At 37.6% G+C, this 17,807-nt stretch overlaps 1 protein-coding gene across 1 annotated transcript in view; it reads right to left on the bottom strand.

Moving 5' to 3' along the window:
• PIK3CA (phosphatidylinositol-4,5-bisphosphate 3-kinase catalytic subunit alpha) overlaps positions 1-14,278 on the bottom strand; it is a 72,851-nt gene extending 58,573 nt beyond the window's left edge. Inside the window, exon 1 of the mRNA XM_023623333.2 lies at positions 14,136-14,278. The gene's annotated coding sequence lies outside the window, so the exon portion shown is untranslated. The remainder of the gene's footprint in view (positions 1-14,135) is intronic.
• Positions 14,279-17,807: the final 3,529 nt, after the last annotated feature.

Raw genomic sequence — 17,807 nt, 5'->3', positions numbered from 1 at the left:
ATGGAGATGAAATCAAGAGACATTTCTTTTTTTTTTTTTTTAAAGATTGGCACCTGGGCTAACAACTGTTGCCAATCTTCCTTTTTTTCCCCCCTGCTTTATCTTCCCAAAGCCCCCTGTACACAGTTGTATATCTTAGTTTCATGCCCTTCTAGTTGTGGGATGTGGGACGCCACCTCAACGTGGCCTGACGAGCAGTGCCATGTCCATGCCAGGATCCGAACCCTGGGCCACTGCATCAGAGCGCGTGAACTTAACCACTCGGCCACGGAGCCGGCCCTCAAGAGACATTTCTAAGAAAGAATACTCAAGGTCTGGTGGTCAGTTGGATTTGGTAGGTCAGAGATGACAGACTCAAGGTTAAAACAAATTTCTAACTTACGCAAGCAGTGATGTTAACAGAAAAGGATCACAAAAAATAGAAATGTGAAAACATTTTCAAAACTGGAAATCTAAGTGTAACGTATTATTAACTAGGTTCCTTTCCAGAGTGCTTTCCACACTTCTTAACTTAGATGTAGACTGTATTCATATTTCTTTCAAAGTAAAAGTAACTCATGCTTATTAGAGAAATTCATTCACTTAAATAGACTGCAGTGTCTACTAACATGCTGGTGCACAGATGAAAGAGGAAAACAAAACAGCAGAAAATGCACCTGAGACAACAATTACTACCATTTTTTGATGTATTTCCTTACAGCTTTTTTTCTATGCATATTTTTAGTTGATTTCTTTGGTTTATATAATTGTGCTCATATAGTATAATAATTTTGTATCTTGCTTTTTTCACCTCAAAAACATTTCCTGAAATTATTTTAAATTCTTCATAAACAATAGTCTTCTATGACTACCTATTTCTATAGGAGACATAGCACAGTTTACTTGTTGAATACCTAAGCTGTTTTAAAATTTCATTATATATAATGCTGCAAATGAAATTATGCGGCCAAAAGGTATGTTAATTTTAAAGGCAAAAAGATTCCTGACTTGCTTTCCAAAAGGGTCAAATCAACTTAGATGCCAGTAGAAATACACGAGCAAGCCCATTTTATGGCACCTTCACCACACCACCACATTAGAAAAAACTTCTTGCTAACTCAAAAAGTAAGAACATAATCACTGCATGTTAAAGTTTCATTTCTTTGATTACCTGCTAGGGAAAAACATTTTCCCATATACTTTTATTTTCTCTTTAGTAAATGAACCTGTTTTCTCAAGTTCTTTGTTCATTCATCCACATGGATATTGGTGTTTCTGAAAGTATTTGAACACCTTAAATAATATGTTACATTCTTGCAAATTTCTAATCCTGGCTTGCACATCTTTTAATTTGTTCATTTGTACGGGGCGGGGGGGGGGGGGGAGAAAAAGACAGAATAAATGTCAATGTTTTATTTAAAAGTCAAATGTAAAGAACCTTCCCCTCGTGAGTCCTTCCAATTCTTTCATGTTTGTAAGGTACCTCCCCATCCAGGTAAATATCTTTCTTGAGACTAGCATAAGGATATTTACTCTCTCTCACTTAACTCTTCACTTTACCCAGAATTTATTTTGGTATGTAAGATGAGATAAAGATTCAAACTGACTTTGTTTATCTATTTAACACTCTAATAAAAACATTTACTGAATGTCTTCATTTTCTACTGATTTCTGATGACTCCTTGATTATATTTAGGATGTCTGTTTCTGGGATCTCTACTCCTTTTCGCTGACTTTACTATCAATGCATATGCCAGTAACCACCTCTTTTATTTACTGTAATTTTACAGTATATTTTGGTATCTGATAGGGCTATAGGGTTAGCTCTCTATCACTGTACTTGGTTTTTTACTTAACAGTGATCTCATTTTTAGCTGTTTAGTCACTTGGACAAAATTAAGAATTATCTTATTAATTTCTCAAACACACTTTTAAGAAATTAAGATTATGCTAAACCTGTAAATTAACTTGAGAAAAACTGATATTTGTAATAGCTGGATTTCCCACTCAGGAACATAATGTTCTCCAGCTGTGGCACCCTTGTCCCCTGCCCCCGCCCCCCAATATCCCAATAGTTTCTTCACATGGGCTCACATATTTCTTATTAACATAATTTTAAATTTTCTGTTATTGTTAAAAATGATTTTTATGTTATATTTTCTAAACAATTATTGCTATCATAAAGAACTACTGATTTTAAAGTATTTGTTTTATCTAGTTATTCTATAGTCTTATTAATTCTAATAATTTCTCAGTTGACTCTTGGTTTTCCTAGGAATGCAATCATATCACACCAAAAATGGGATTGTGCAGCTTCTTTTTCAGTATTTACTCCTCTTCTTTCTAACTCATGTCTTATTGTATTGGCCAGAACTTCCAAAACAATATTATATAATAATGTAGCAATAATGGGTTGCCACGTTTTAAAAAATGGTTACTTCTCTAATGTTTCATTATTAAATATGACTTTAACTTTTAGTTTGATATATTTTGTTAAGGAAATTTCTCTTCATTCCTGTTTTTAAAGAAACGAAAGGAAATTATTAGTTTCTTTTCCATATTTACTGATCTGATCTTTATTTCCCTCATCAGATTTATTGACCTATTATAAAATTTCATATTAAGCCATTTTTGCACTCTTAGAATAATTCCTACTTGGCAATCATAAAATACACTTAATATACTGTTGAAATAATATCCTATTTTATTTAGAGTTGCTCGTTTATTGGGGTTCTACATTCTTAAAGCTTGTTTGCACAAGCTCATTTCTGGCACACAGCACCCTGGAAACATATATTTCAGTTATTAGCTATACAGTAACAACATTTCAAGCTCATAGAACATAAATGGTTTATTCAGTGTCATGTAGTTAACAGGCAGGTTATATAATCTGGTTCTGATCTGGAATTATAAGCAAATGTCCCATTTCACTGCATCAAACCTTTCCTTCTCCCCACTGTAGTAGAGAAGTCATGTCTTCTGGCCAGTCAGAAAGAATGGCACATGGCAACTCAGGGTATACTTTTCTCTTTCCAAGGCTCCAGGGGAACTTCCACTTCCCCACACAGATCAGATAGGACACTCAAACAGTATTTGTAGAAAGGGAAGAATATTACATAAGGAGGTGAAAGTAACATGTAGATTTGTTACTTATTTACATTTTCTATCTTCTAGTCTTTCCATTTCTCTAGGCAAAAGAGCAGAAACCCACTCACAGTTTTCATAAAGTAAATTCTGCCTATGAGTTTCCTTTCGCAAACCCCCATACCTATAAAACAACAGATGGGAGAAAGGAAACAAACATAAATAATGGTAAGTCCTCCAGTGGTCACGTTAGGATCAGACGTTGTGAAATAGTTATAATTTCTAATATTCTATTTTCCATATTATTCTAATATGACTTAAGAGTAACCCATCTGGGAAATGAAAGAGATTTTTCAAAAGTGCCTTCAAAATTTGGGCTGAGAAAATATGATCGCCATATGTCTATTTACATTTAAAAAAATAAATAGCTGAGTGATTAAACATTTTTTTCTCCATTTATTCAATAAACCTTGTCCTTGGCAATGTGCTAGACCCAAGGTATACAGTTATACAGTGGCAAACAACACAAACATAGTCTTTGGATGTAGGGAGTCAACATTCTCCTTGAAAAATGTCTTAAATCACCCATAAATTACAGTGCACATTTTGTTTGTATACCACCTTGTACAGAAATGTTTTGTATAAAGATATAATATATATACAGCAATCTAGAATACACAATAAAATTATATATGTAACACATAAAATATATGTAGTACTTAAAAGGGTGTGGGTTTATGCATGTGCATACATGTATCAGAGAGAGCACACATGCATAGATAATAGTTTGTTGTGGCCATACCTGCAGGCTACCTTGGAAATCAACACAATTGCTCAGCAAGTCTAAAACAAATCGCTGTTTTATTTCAGCACTGGAACAAACTGCTGTTTCTTTGGTTCAGCACTAGACGCTTGGTAATAGAGGCCATGTTCTAAGAACATTCTATATATAGGTCTAAATAACAGAATCACATTCAATACAGTGAGATGCCCATATTTGCATATTGAGACCAGTTGAGGCGACAGCAAATTCCTATCTTTAATCTCATGTCTACTTTGGAGCAAAAGCTCAGTAGTAGGATGTGACTGTAATATTTAAATGATTACTTTTATTATGTTTTTACTTTTGGCTGAGTATACTAGTTGAATTCATGTGATAAGACTCCACTGTACTGATTAGATGTAGAACTCCAGTTTCCTAATTTGTGACACAGAGAGACTACATGTGCACTAAAGTGCTATTGTGGGCATTAAGGGAGATAATATACACAAAGTTCATAACATTCCCCTTTCCCAGATTCATAATATTAAAATTTAGGTTTGGGGTAACTCAAAATATACATACTGATGTGTACACTTAGAAAATCAAGGAAATTTTCTCCCATAAGTTGTCAGCTCTAATTCTTTGTGATGCTATTTTAAAATAAGTAAACTCTTCACTTCACTGCCTAGGTTAGCCATAACCACATGGTATGGCAACAAATTCTTGGTTGGTACAAGGGCAGCCCACTGTCATCTTTTTTTCACTGTGCATACTACCCCCCCAAAAAGAGGCAAAATTCTATTCTTTGTAAAAAAAGTTTTACAGGCATAAAGAAATGTTTGGAACTATGCTTAATAATTCTTTAAAAGCAAGTAACAATGAAAAATGGTGAATAATTACGCTAAAAATTACAGATACTTTCTAAAGCAATCGTCATATAAATTAATAACAATATATGTAGTTTTTTAAAACTGTGTGGGTTTTATTATTAATCTGATGTATGAGAAATTTAGACTGTATGATCATCATCTTGAGAAAAATAAGTCACCTCGTGTGACCATCAAGAGCAGTCTAAACTGCTAAAAAGTAAGATGTAAGAAAACATAAACTCACATATATTTACCAAAAACTTAAAGATGAACTAACAGTCTCATTTATATAAGGTGCCAACAACAGTACTGAAACCAGGTAGATGATGCCACAGAAACTTGTATCAATGACGTAGGTGGCCACCTGAGTGATTAAAGGCAAACAGAGACTGAACTGATGGGAATAATCAAAACACAGAGTTGCTCTCCCTATTTTGACATAAACGGCTTTTAAGGTTTACACAATGTCCAGTCAGTGTAAACTAGGCAACAAACAGAATGATACATAAACAAGTTAAATACTGTCTTCAATAAAGACCTCATAGCAAGTGTAACGGGCAAGTGAGACACAAGCAGCTTTAAAACATGACATGAGAATTTTATAAAAGCCACGTAACATAGGGACTTTGTGACAACATGAAACAATTACTATCTAGTGCATAAAGAAAGACAGGGAAAGGAACTATCTCACAGCATGAACAAGCACTGCTTCAATGGCAGAGTGCTATGAAGATATCTGCCAGGGATTCTGATTCCAGGAATGGACAGGGAAAATCAATCCGTAAGAAGCTCATTATAGATGGGAAAAATGGACATCCATTTACTTAATACCTTCTGTCCACGAATTCCTCAGTCCTATCAAGCTAAATCTCCATACGCTAACTTCTCTTAGGACAAGGTATGAAATAGAATTCAGATTCCTGGAGCTAGAATGAAACTTAAAAAGTTGTAATAGAACAAAAAGCAAGTGGTAATGTCAAGAAGCTTGTTAGAAGGCAACCTTATTGTTTGCTCTCCAGAGATTGGATCCATTAGTAAATCCTAAGAATGGACAGAATTCAATTCACTACATAATGTTAAAGCACCCAAATAAATTGATGAATATGACATGGTTCGTGCTCTCAAGGAGCTTACACATACTGAGCACATACTATGTGCTAGGCGCTGTTCTAAATGCTTCCATGTATTAGTCAGCGAAACCTCATGGCAATATTATGATGTAGGTACTGCTATTATCCCACTTTTACAAATCAGGAAATATGTATTAACCCAGAGAATATTTAACCCTGACAGTTAAATAACTTGCCCTAAGTTAGGAAATCAGTAATTTTGATAGTCTGGTTTCAGAGTATATGCTCTTAACCATTATGACATACATTTAGGAGAAGGAAAGTTAAAGAAGCCTAAGTACATTGACCACATTTGTGGATTCTTCTAAGACTGTCCTGACTTCAAATATTCTGTCCTGCTGTCAGATTGCTTGCCTCCACTTTGGCTGGGAAAAAATTATTTGCAGGAGGAATGTACTCAACAAATTTATGTTCAACAAAAAAGACCATAGCATGATACATTTAGACGTGCTTTAATAGTTGTATACTAGCAGATACATTTGCTGTACGTTAGTAGTGTCCATGAACAGTGAATAGCTGTAAAAAGAACTGACTTTCATTGCAAAGAAACAGTCAAATTATTCAAAGTGACTTTGAGGAAATCTGGAGTTCCATAATATCACTAAGAAAGCTGAAAGTTGGTCATTTTTAGTAAAGAGAAAACAAAGAAACAACCAGTCTACAAATTACTAATATTCTAAATTGCTTTAAGATATACTTGTGTAATTATCAAGTACAGAAACTGCTTTACTAAAGTCATGTCAATTTTTACAACTGATACGTAGTTAGAGAAAAAGAATACAAATATCATTTTTATAAATATTTTAAGATGCTGCCTATCAGGGTTTCAATGGCAAATAATAATAGCCACTAGATTTTAAGGAATCATCATATGGAAAATAACTTTAAAATGATGTTACTAGTAATATTTATGATAAGTATAAAAACGGCAGTTTGAATATGTAATTTTTCCTCTCTTTGCTGTCATGTATGGCTTGATTTCAGACTGGACCTCATAGTAGGGCCTAATTTCAATCTTTTTCCCCACAGTTCTTCCCATTGATGTTGCCTTACATTTGATGATGTGCTCCATAAATCTATAATCACAGAATAGTAGCTTACTTAGCAAAAAACTCCAAGATTTCTGGCCTTGCCAAGAAGTTAACCTCCTAAGGAAAAAGAAACCACAATTCACTCATTTTTAGGCTAAAAGCAGTCAATTATTTCAAAATGTAATGGTACTTTCAGGTCCAGACCTGCAATAAGTCCATCAGAAAAGTACTTGGAAAAGCACGATCTGTCAAAGAAAAAGAAGCCACAATCTGCTTAGCTTGTTGAAAAATGAGTACATACTCAAAATAACTCTAAATATCTCATGACCTGAACAGTTTGATGGTTAAAAAATATTCAAAAGTTGAAGGTAATTTGGACATTTATAGAAAGAACAAATCAATAACGTAAACACCATTGCTTTCTGATCAAGGACAATAACTTTTGTCATCTTTCCATATACTTGTCTGCGCAACAGAGGACACATCTAGAAAAAAATGCCTCTTGAATTATGTTTCTAAGATTAGAACACACTTTCTGAAAACCATCTAGTGGGATGGGTTACCAAGGGAAATTATGGAACATTTTTTCCTAGAAGTCTTTAACAAGTAAGGATGGTGGCCAGTGGCTATTAAGGGTGCTGTGACAGCTCTGCTGGCCTTCATAACCCTGGCAACTGGTATGCAATGGATGATCTACTCTCAATGCCTGTCAGTCATTTAACTGCTCTCTCAGTGCCAGTAACCAAAATGGCCATGCCCGCAGTAATTCTCCAGTCACTGACGGTTTCAGAAAGAAGGAAAAAAATCTTTCCAGTCCACTCTATTCTGATGACAGTTTTTCTCTGCCACATAATTTCACACAAGGGCCTTCAAATATGTGCAAATTTATAAACAGGCAGACAAAAAGATTCAGCTTCTGAAAATACAACAAACTGAGATAAACTCTCCTCCATCTAGGAAATGGCTTACTTACTCTTCCCTGAAATCAGAAAGAGACTTTCAAATACTAGGAGTCTCACAGAATTTTGGAATTGTAAAGAATCTTAGAAATTTTCCAGGTGAAGAAACAAGTGCTGGAAGGTCAAGATTTAAGGCCGACAGGTAGTTAATAGCTCAGTACAGACCCCAGATTTTAGGATTTCTGATCTAGTGTTCTTTTCACTATAGGACACAGCCTCTCCTTAACATATCAATCTTTGTTAAAAATGTCTCCAAATATCAAGAGAAGTATGCAACTAGTTAACTAACAACTTATAGAAAAGTGTTTCTTATATATTTCAAATCTATACTCAACAAATGACCAAGTAAACAACTGACCTACTTTTCATATAGTTTCAAGTATATAGCTACTAACTGATAGAAAGCTAAGTATTTTGATTTCCAATTATGATTCTACTGCAAAAAATATCAATATTTACTGGTCACCTACATTCAGGCACTATGCTAAGCTACAAGAATGAACACAAACATGGTCTCCTCCCGTTAAAACACTTATGGTTAAAACTCTCTTCATAATATTGCCTTAAATTTCTATAGTACTTTATAAGATGCATCTCTCCAATCAATCTTACTAATCTGACAAGACAGTTATGATCAGAGCAGAACGATTCTATCCTAATACAGCTTTTTTCACACTATAACACTCACTTCTTTGGCTTCTACTACACAAATATTTAAAATCTGAAGTGTACTAAATGAGCATGGTCTCTAAGAATTCTTACTATTTTTTTTAATCCAACATTTATTTCAAATGGCAATGCTGGCCCTGATACAAAGACTCCTTTGTAACAATTACAATCATATGCTAAAAGTTACTAAAACTTAACCTCTTATAAATGAGTGTAATTTAGATAAATTATCAAGTTAACTACTAACATGACACAGAATAAATGAGTATTTAATTGCAGGCCAAACATGAAACATGTTATTCTTGTATTAGATATAAGTTTAAAATAATGATTAGTATGTATACATTTTTCTGTAAATAATTTTATGCAATTTGGGATCATTTAAATTATCTCATTAATTATGTGAGTTACTTAGCAAGCATCATATTACAAGTCCTATTGTATCCATGCAGAAAGAGAGTCAAAGATGAGATAAAATCTGCCTCCTCTCCTCCACACACAAATAGAAAGTAGTGGTTTGGGATCGGAGTTTAGTCCCTCCGCCGTCTAGACCAGAGCTCTAGAATCCATACTAAAAACAGGTCCACTTTAAGAAATAGTAAACTTGAAGAAAAAGCTCTAAGCCATCACTTTTATTACAAACTTACAAACTCTTTATTGGAGCATTTTAACTTTAAACTCCCCAAACTATATAGTTGGGGAGAGGGAGAAAGAACACTAAAAATTCCTTAACCAGGATCAATTGATCCATATAATAAAGGATTACATGTGAATAATATATATAGCTATATGACACTGTCAGTCTATCTAAAGTTGAATAACCTTTTTGAATGATTTAAATCTCGAGCCTTCAGGTTGAATCCTCAGACCTCACTATGTGTTGCCTCATATTTCTTTTTCACACCCTAAGACTTTAGTTTCTCCTACCCACAGTTTTTAATTTTTATTACAGTATTTTTTCTAAAAAGATAATTAATACAATTCACTTTAAACATAAACTTAAGGGAAAACTCAGGCAAGTCAATTTGATTTATACAAAAATAAGATTAGTATCAAGCAACTTCAGCAGAGAGATCTTACTACTTTGTGTGTAAGGTTACTCTTTATTACCAAATAAATAAAGGCTAAGGTAACTATATAAAATTAAGAAACACGGCTCCCAAATAGAGAAAAATATCAACAACTTCAGTATGCTGATACCTGTAACTGCTAATCTGATGTTGAGAACAATCTTACTTTCTGGAATTGGTCTTGACCAGAGGTATATGTATTTCCTATATCTCCTGGAAATTACTAAATAATGGTCTCTGAATTTTAAGCTTTGGTTAACAGAGATTTCACCGAAATCTCTGAGTCTTCTTTTATAAATCATCCTTAGCTTTAATTTGTTCCTGTCTTTTAGAATGGTCAAGTCTGATTTTACTCATCTTTGGAGATGCTGTAACGTCATCAGTTTGGACTCTCCCCTCCTCCATATCATGTATTACAGATATATCGACAGCTTGGCACTTGCTATCCTGTCATGGTTCAAACTTCTAGGTATAATTATTTCCCAGGCAGGGTGACTAACACCTGAAAACGAAACTAAAAGCCACAGTCGTTTTTGGTCCCTAGTCACACCTGTAATGCTAGTAGTCAGCAAAGTGGAAAACAGGATTTATTACATGAACTGTGTCTTTCTGTTATCTCAAGTAAGTCCACTCATGAGATCTAACACCTCCTAATAGGAAAGGAAATGAACATTTATCAAGCACCTGACCTAGGACAAAAACTCTCTTGGAGCTACATTATCTCATTTAGCTCAACAATAACAACAATAACTCTATTGAGCAGTAATTACTCCCATTATAGAGATTAGGAAATATGTCCAAAGCAATCCTGCCAGTAAGTGTAAGAGCCAGGTTTTGAATCAAGGTGCTTCAGATTCCAAAACCAATGTTTCAGTACCCAGGGGATTTTAAGGCTAGATCAGTGAGTACGATGGAAATCACTCGGTATGATTCCTCTGTTAGAGATGAGGGAACTGAGGCCCAAAGAGATGGAAACTTGCCCAAGGACACAGACTTGTGGTGAAACTGGGATTGGAACTCACATCTCCTGATTTCCAGTGCAGTTCTGTGTATAATAACGATCCCCAATTTTGCGTGTGTGTGTGTTTGGGGTAGAGCGTCACTCTGGATACAATTTATGATTTATAACATCTCAACTGTCTCCAAATGAAATTCATATGTGTGGCAAATTTAGGGATGTACATTTTTAGTGACCAAAAATATTAAATGTATTTGGCAAGAATAAAAACTCAACTGGCATTTATAAATTATTACATATTATAAAGAAGTATGTTGCTAACATATTTATTTATTCAGTCAATAAGTGCCTATTATGTACTGACTACTGTGCTTGGCAATAAGAATACAACTGTATATAAAAGAGAGAGTCCCTATCCTTCTCATGGAATTTACATCTTAGAGGATACAAATAAATAGGCAACTACAATGCAGTGAGTCAATGCTATGACAGTGGGAGTACAAGATACTATGGGAACAGGAAGCAGGGACACCTGACCCAGACTAGACTTTTCAAAGGAGATAATAGGGAAGATGAGTAGGAGTCAGCCAGTTAAGGAAGAGGTGCGGAGTTCGCAAACGTTTCAGAAGAGCAAACAGCATTTGCACAAGAAGCAGGGAAAGGTCAAGGGAGCTGTAGGAGGAGGGAGCAGAGATGAACCTAGAGAGAGAAGCAAGGTCCTTGAAAGCAAGGGCTTTACAATCTTGTCTGTTAAAATTACCTGGGGAACTTTAAAACAAACTTTAAAACAAACAAACAGATGTCTAGACTCCATCTCAGACCAATTAAATCAGAATCTCTGGGAATGAGACGCTGGCACTCGTATTTTTAAAAAGCTAACTGGATGATTCTAATATGTAGCTAGGATTGAATACCACCGTTTATACTATATACGGAATTAAATGTATATATTTATTACTGCGAATAAGGGAAAAGGTGATCTTAAGTAATTAAACTTCTCTGGACTCCAGTTTCTTTATCTATTAAAAAGCAAGCTGGAGCAGGTTGGAGGTAGCATGACATAATGAAAAGAGTCAGAAAACATTGATTTTGTCAATGAGTCTGTCACCTGACACCTGTCTGACCTCAGATGAAAATGTCATTTCTCAGAGGTAGTAATACAGCCTTGTCTACAGGATTGTTGTGTAGCTCAAGATAAACAACACTTAATAAAACAGCTTGATAACTGTGCTAATATAAACCATGATATGCCAAGACTTAGCTTCTAAAACTGCACAACTTTTAAGATCATAAACATTTTCACCAGAGACGAAATCTTTTATAATGCTTAAGAAACATATTTCATTGAAAGAACCACCCCTACCTTGGAATTCAACATATTAAAATAATAAAATAGAGAACTGATCCTTATAATGCTACTCTAGTTGCTAAAGAGATCAAATGGGATTAAGTTAGCTCTTTTGAAATAAACAGATCAGCAGAGCAAATGCCCTTTAAATGGTAATAGCAAATGTTAAAAATACTTTATTCAGTAAAGGGCACTAATAAGGAAAGCTACACACAAAGTAAACTGTTTCAGGAAAAAAGTTATTATGATCTACCTTATTATATAAGTATTTTATTTACAAATTCAGTTTTTTGTTTTCTTTTTAAGGGGATACTTATTTGGGATGGAGAGGATCTTATCCTGACAGGAAGGAAGCTCTGCCTCCAGAAGGGCTGTTCCATGCACAGAGCGAGGCAAAGCTAATGCTCTTTTACAGTCCCCCTTTTAGATATATCTAGCCCCATGAGACCATACACTTTCATGCAGTAATTTTTCAGTTTAAGTATACTATTCATATTTAGTGACATCTCTTTAACGCTATATCCAACTTACTTAAAATTTAAAAAAATTTTAGATATATAAAAAGACTATTCTGTATCATGTGCTATCATTTCTTTCAATCACCTATTTTGTAATTTTAATAGGAAAGCACTCTATTTTACAATGATAAAACACCCATAAGAAACTTTTGAAAAAAGTCAAGGATGAAATTTTTTTTTTAATCCCAAAACACGAGGTGAGAAAACTTAAAAAACAAAACACCAACACACACACACCCCCCCGCCCCCCCACTGGGCCCTCTTCAGATAATTTTGGCTGATGACACTGCAGAACAGTTAATCTGATAATTAAAATTTTCCAGAACATGTGATGTTTAGATAGAGATCTATGCTGTCAACCAGAATTCAATGCTTCAGTTAAAAAAATCTTAAAACTTGAACACACGGACATATTAACAAATTCCTACACTGTAGCTGCTTCGGGAGCCCATTAATAAAGACACAAAGTGCTCCGATTTATACATGTTAAATTAGTAACATAATATCTTAAGCATTTTCCAGGTCTTTTCCCAACAACACGTAAAACAGCACATAAATTCTGTACGGTGCAATGTAAGTAAATACCCAGAGAACCTAGTTTCTAAGCAGGAAAACATGAGACCAGTATTGCCCGCAGTGGTTCAAATGTGGCCCTAGAAATCACCCAGTGACTTCAGTTACCAGGAGTTTACCTATCCAAGTTTTCTAGGGTTCTCTCAGGCCTCACAAACTAAGATTCAAAACATCATCTCGCAAAACCATGTCCTGCATGTGCACAAAGGCGCAGTGCTGGAATGAGGAAGCTTCACCAAAACGAAATCACAACTCCACCTCATTAAAGAATATGAAGGCTGTTTTTTCTACAAAGCCCCCTCTGGTTGCGCTCCCCTTACCCTTTCTCTAACTATGTAAACAGCTCCCCAGTCAACGACATCTAAGAAAACAGCTTTCGATTCCCAAGTCTGGTAACTAGCCACCACCACCACTCTTCCTTTAGCATCCTAAAATAAACCCCTCCAGTCGCGGTCAAAACACCCTGGCTGAACGTCTGCTGTTTACATCGCCCAATGCTGGGCGCTACCCTGCCTTTCCGAACCACCGAGGAGCTATGAAACAGGCATCGCGTAACAGCCTCAGCAAAGACCCAAATCACACAGACCCAGGTCTATGAATGAAAGATCCAACACGTTTGATTGTCTCGGTTGAAAGGAAAAAAACAACCTCGGGAGGAAGGGTGGGAGGCGAAATGCGGGGTGGGGGGAGCGCTTTTCCTTCCAAGCCCCAGCCGGGCGATTTAAACCCAGTACGAGGGAACGCAGGGTCGCCGGGCCGGCGGGGCCGGAGTCCTCGGGCGTGACAGCCCCGCAGGCACGGCTCGCGGCTCGGCGCCGGCAGCCCAGCCACCGCGGGCCGGGTGGGTGTGCAAGGGCGCGGGGGACCGAGCCACCGCGGCGGGGCGGCGGCCCTGGGCTCACTTCCTCAGTCTCCAGCCGCCCCATCCCCAAAAATGGGAGAGGAAGGAAACGCGGAGAGCGGCGGCGGGCCGGGGGAGCAGCGAGAGGGAGCGGCGAGCCCTCGCCAGTGCATCTGGGTGAGGCCAGCGGCAGGCTAGGGAGAGGGAGAGGCGATCGCGGGCGAACTCCGCTGCCGGCCGACGCCGCGAGAGACGACCGGCGGGTGGCCCCCGCCCAACGCGGCGGGCGCGCCCGCGAGTCCCCGGCACCCACCCGGCCCCATCCCGACCGCGCTTTACTCACGCTCGGGGCTCCTCCAGGCTCCGCGGCTCTAACCGCATCGGGTCCCAGCCCCGCGGGCGGCGGCGGCGGCGGCGGCGGCGGCGCCGAGGGAGAGGAGAGCGGGCGGCACGGCCCCCGCCTCCCGGCCCCTCTCCCCCGCCGCTCCGGAGCTGCCCGGCCGGGCCCGAGCCCTGCGTCGCCGGCGGCCCCAGCCCCAGCGGCCGCGGCACCAGCAGCCCAAGACCTCAGCGGCCGCAGCGGCGGCACCGGAACTGCCGCTTTCTCCTTCTAGCTCCGTCTCCTCGCTAGCCCCCGCCACACGCCCCCGCCCCCGTCTCCGTTCTCTGTCACCCCTGTTTTTTTTCCTTTTGTTTCCAGAATAAACTTTATTGGTCTCTTTTTCCGCTCACATCGTGTAAACAAACAACCAACTCTTCCCCACCCCCTCGACTCCCCCCCTCCTCGGGCAGAGGAGGGTAAGAGCTGAGGAGGGGCCGAGCCTACAATGCCCCGGAAGCAGATGGGCAAAGGAGCGGAAGTGAAATTGCAGAGACCAGGAGGGGCAAGTGGGCAAATGGGGCACCAGGGTGCTAGTGCGCCTGCGCGGTCTTTTTCCGCCCGAAGTTGGGGTGGTGTTTGGGCTGTTTTTCTGGCGCGCGTGTGTTTAATGTTCCGTGTTTTGCGGTAGTGCGGGTGTGGTGTCATCCCAGGACGGCAGATGTGTCGTATATCTGTTTCTACGAGCAGGAGGCGGGCTAGGGTAGAGATATAGAAAGGAGGATTGGGAGCAAATGAGTTCATTCACTTTTATGCCCATAGAGGAAATAAGATTTCCTCTCCTTTGGGGGCGAGACAAGGGGGCGCGGTGGCTAACCGCCACTATCAGTGGCTAACCAGAAGTGGTTATGGATTCTAGAAAGGAGGCGTTTTAGAAAGCGTTGCTGCGCATCTTTCTGCCAGCGTCAGGTTAAGTTGTAGCCCATCCCGAAAGAGGAGTGCACTGCCACAGCCATAGCCATCTGCAATCCTTTGACTCACTCTGGGGAGACCTTTTGCGGTGCCCTTTTTTTCAGATTTGAATCAGCTTGTAGGGTTGAAGTCTGACTATTCAGAAGACAGGCTTTTTTCGTGTAGTGCCCACGGAGACTTCAGAAAAGTGGTCTTGGCTACAGATTAGATTTAAGGTGGTGCTTTCGTGGTGCATACCGTAGAAACCTCTCTTTTTGCTCGAGAGTAATGAGAGCTATTGCCCTTTGAGATCTCTACTGTTAAGGGTACGGTTTTTTGCGTGTTTCTCCCTCTAGTGGTCCTTCTTTGTATTTGAGAAGGCATAACCGTGATTACTAGAAGCCTGCGGTACAAACCGGCTCTCCCTTGAATTTTTTAGGAATAGAGGACTTAGATGTGACCCACCCTAGAGATGTTGCACTCCAACTTGTCATTTCAGAGCAAAAACCTGACCAATAACCAGTTTTTGCTCGAACAACCATACCCAGTCGAAAATGAGATCCTTTCCTCTATGTGATCATAGTTTCATGTGACTGTATTTTTGTATTTCCTGTGTTTTCTTTCTTAAGCTCTGGTTTTCATCTCACGTTCGAGGGGTCCGTGTTCCAAAAATTTTTCTTGAACCAGTGTTTTTCAGCATTTTCAGAACACTGTTACTCCAGAGCAGAGAATTTTTTTTTAAAGCAATAAAATTGAATTACTAGTCAAAGTAAACGTTGTCAGCATCTCCCAAGTTGTTGCCAGGGAGAGTTTCGTGAGGTGTTATTAGGTAGTCCTCGGTGAGGAAAAATTATACTAGTTATATTTTTTCTTCTAAAATTTGTTTTTAATAAGAAAATGCTAATTACACGATTTTTGTTATGTGATAATCTGCCTTTAGGAAATCATGTGTTACAGCAGAAAATACCATACGTGGTACATGGCTATGATTATTCACTGCTGCAGGAGTAGCATTTACTGCCCAATTCACAGTTGATGCATTTGGTTTATTTCTTGACCATTGATCTGTTGTTTATTTGCTTCCAAAGGTGTTTGCACTATTATTCAGTGTTTAGACTATGTTAGACATCTGTATGACAAAACTCATTGTTCAACACCTGTGGCTGAAAGAAGAATGTTTTAAAGGAAAAATTTAAAATTTAAAATTTAAAATAAAAATTTAAAATTAAAAATTTAAATAGCGATTTTCAGACTGTAAATCAAACAAAAAAATGAAATACTTCAGAATTAAAGAATTGCATTCTAAATTTTCTAAAGTCAAGAGGTGAAATGTCCAAGATAAAACTGTTTCATTCTAACACATTGGAAATATGGTAACAATTTCTTGCCTTTTGGATTTATTTCCATTGAAAATATGCATGGTGCACCAAAACATTCTCTAATAGCACTTAAGTGACTATGAAGCTTCAAAGTCATTTCGAAATAAGACTCAACTTGATTATGTAGCAGTATAGTCTTGATGTATACAACAGTCAAGTCAAACAGTGAAAACACACCAAGAAATAACAAAGTGAGCTACTATATAGCATCTTTTAATTTGGTTATGGTCAGAAAACATACTTTTAAGATTTCAGTTCTTTTCAATTTGTTAAGGTTTGTTTTGCCTCCGAATTTCTTGGTGAATGTCCTATGTGCAGTTAGAACATTTCATGTGTGTTGCAGGGTGGAATGGTCTATATATCAGTACATCAATGTCAGTTTTATCACGTTGATTGGTAATGTTATTAGGTCTTCTATATCCTCAATGGTTTTCTCTACTTGTTCTATCAATTTCTGGGAGAGGAGCATTGATGTCTCCAACTGTAATTGTGGATTTGTCTGTTTTTCCTTTCACTTCTGTGTATCTTTGCTTTGTGTTTTGAAGCACTGTTCTTAGGTGCACACACATTTAGAATTATGTGTTTTGGGTGAATTGACTCTTTTTATCATGCGTTATCTCTGTCTCTTGTAATATACTTGTTCTGAAATCTATTTTGTCTGACAGTAGTAGAGTCGCTCCAGCTTTCTTTTGATTTGTGTTTGCATGATGTATCTTTTCCTATCTTTCTATTCATCAGTCTATGTTGTTATATTTAAAATGGGTTACTTGTAGACAACACATAGTTAGGTCTTTTTTTTTAATCCAATCTGACAATCTCTTCTTTTAATTGCTGTATTTAGATGATTTATATTTAATGTAATTATTAATATGGTTGGATTGAGGCCTACCATTTTATTATCTGTTTTCTGTTTGTTCCCTATGTTTTTTATTTTCCTACTTTCCTGCCTTCTTTTGGATTATCTGAATTTTTTTTTAATATTACATTTTAATTTATATATTGTCCTTTTGGATATACCTGTTTGTATTTTTATTTTTGTAATTGCTCTATGGCTTACAATATACATACCTAAACTTTCACAGTCTACTGAGTGTTAATATTACGTCACTTGAAGTAAAATGTAGAAAGACACCTTATATCATGTAGGTCCCTCTCCCCCCACCATGCTGCCCCAACTCCCTGATGTTTATGTCATGGTTGGTATATGTATTATATTTATATATATATGGAAACACTATCAGACAATTTTAAATTTTTTCTTTCAGCAGGTATATATATTTCAGAGAACTTAAGTGGAAAACATAGTCTTTTGTATTTACCCATCCATTTCCATTTCTCTTCTTTCATTCCTGAAAATCCGTATTTC

Source organism: Equus caballus, chromosome 19, assembly GCF_041296265.1.
Source record: "Equus caballus isolate H_3958 breed thoroughbred chromosome 19, TB-T2T, whole genome shotgun sequence".
NCBI lineage: Eukaryota > Metazoa > Chordata > Mammalia > Perissodactyla > Equidae > Equus > Equus caballus.
This window is presented reverse-complemented; position numbering and strand designations above follow the sequence as displayed.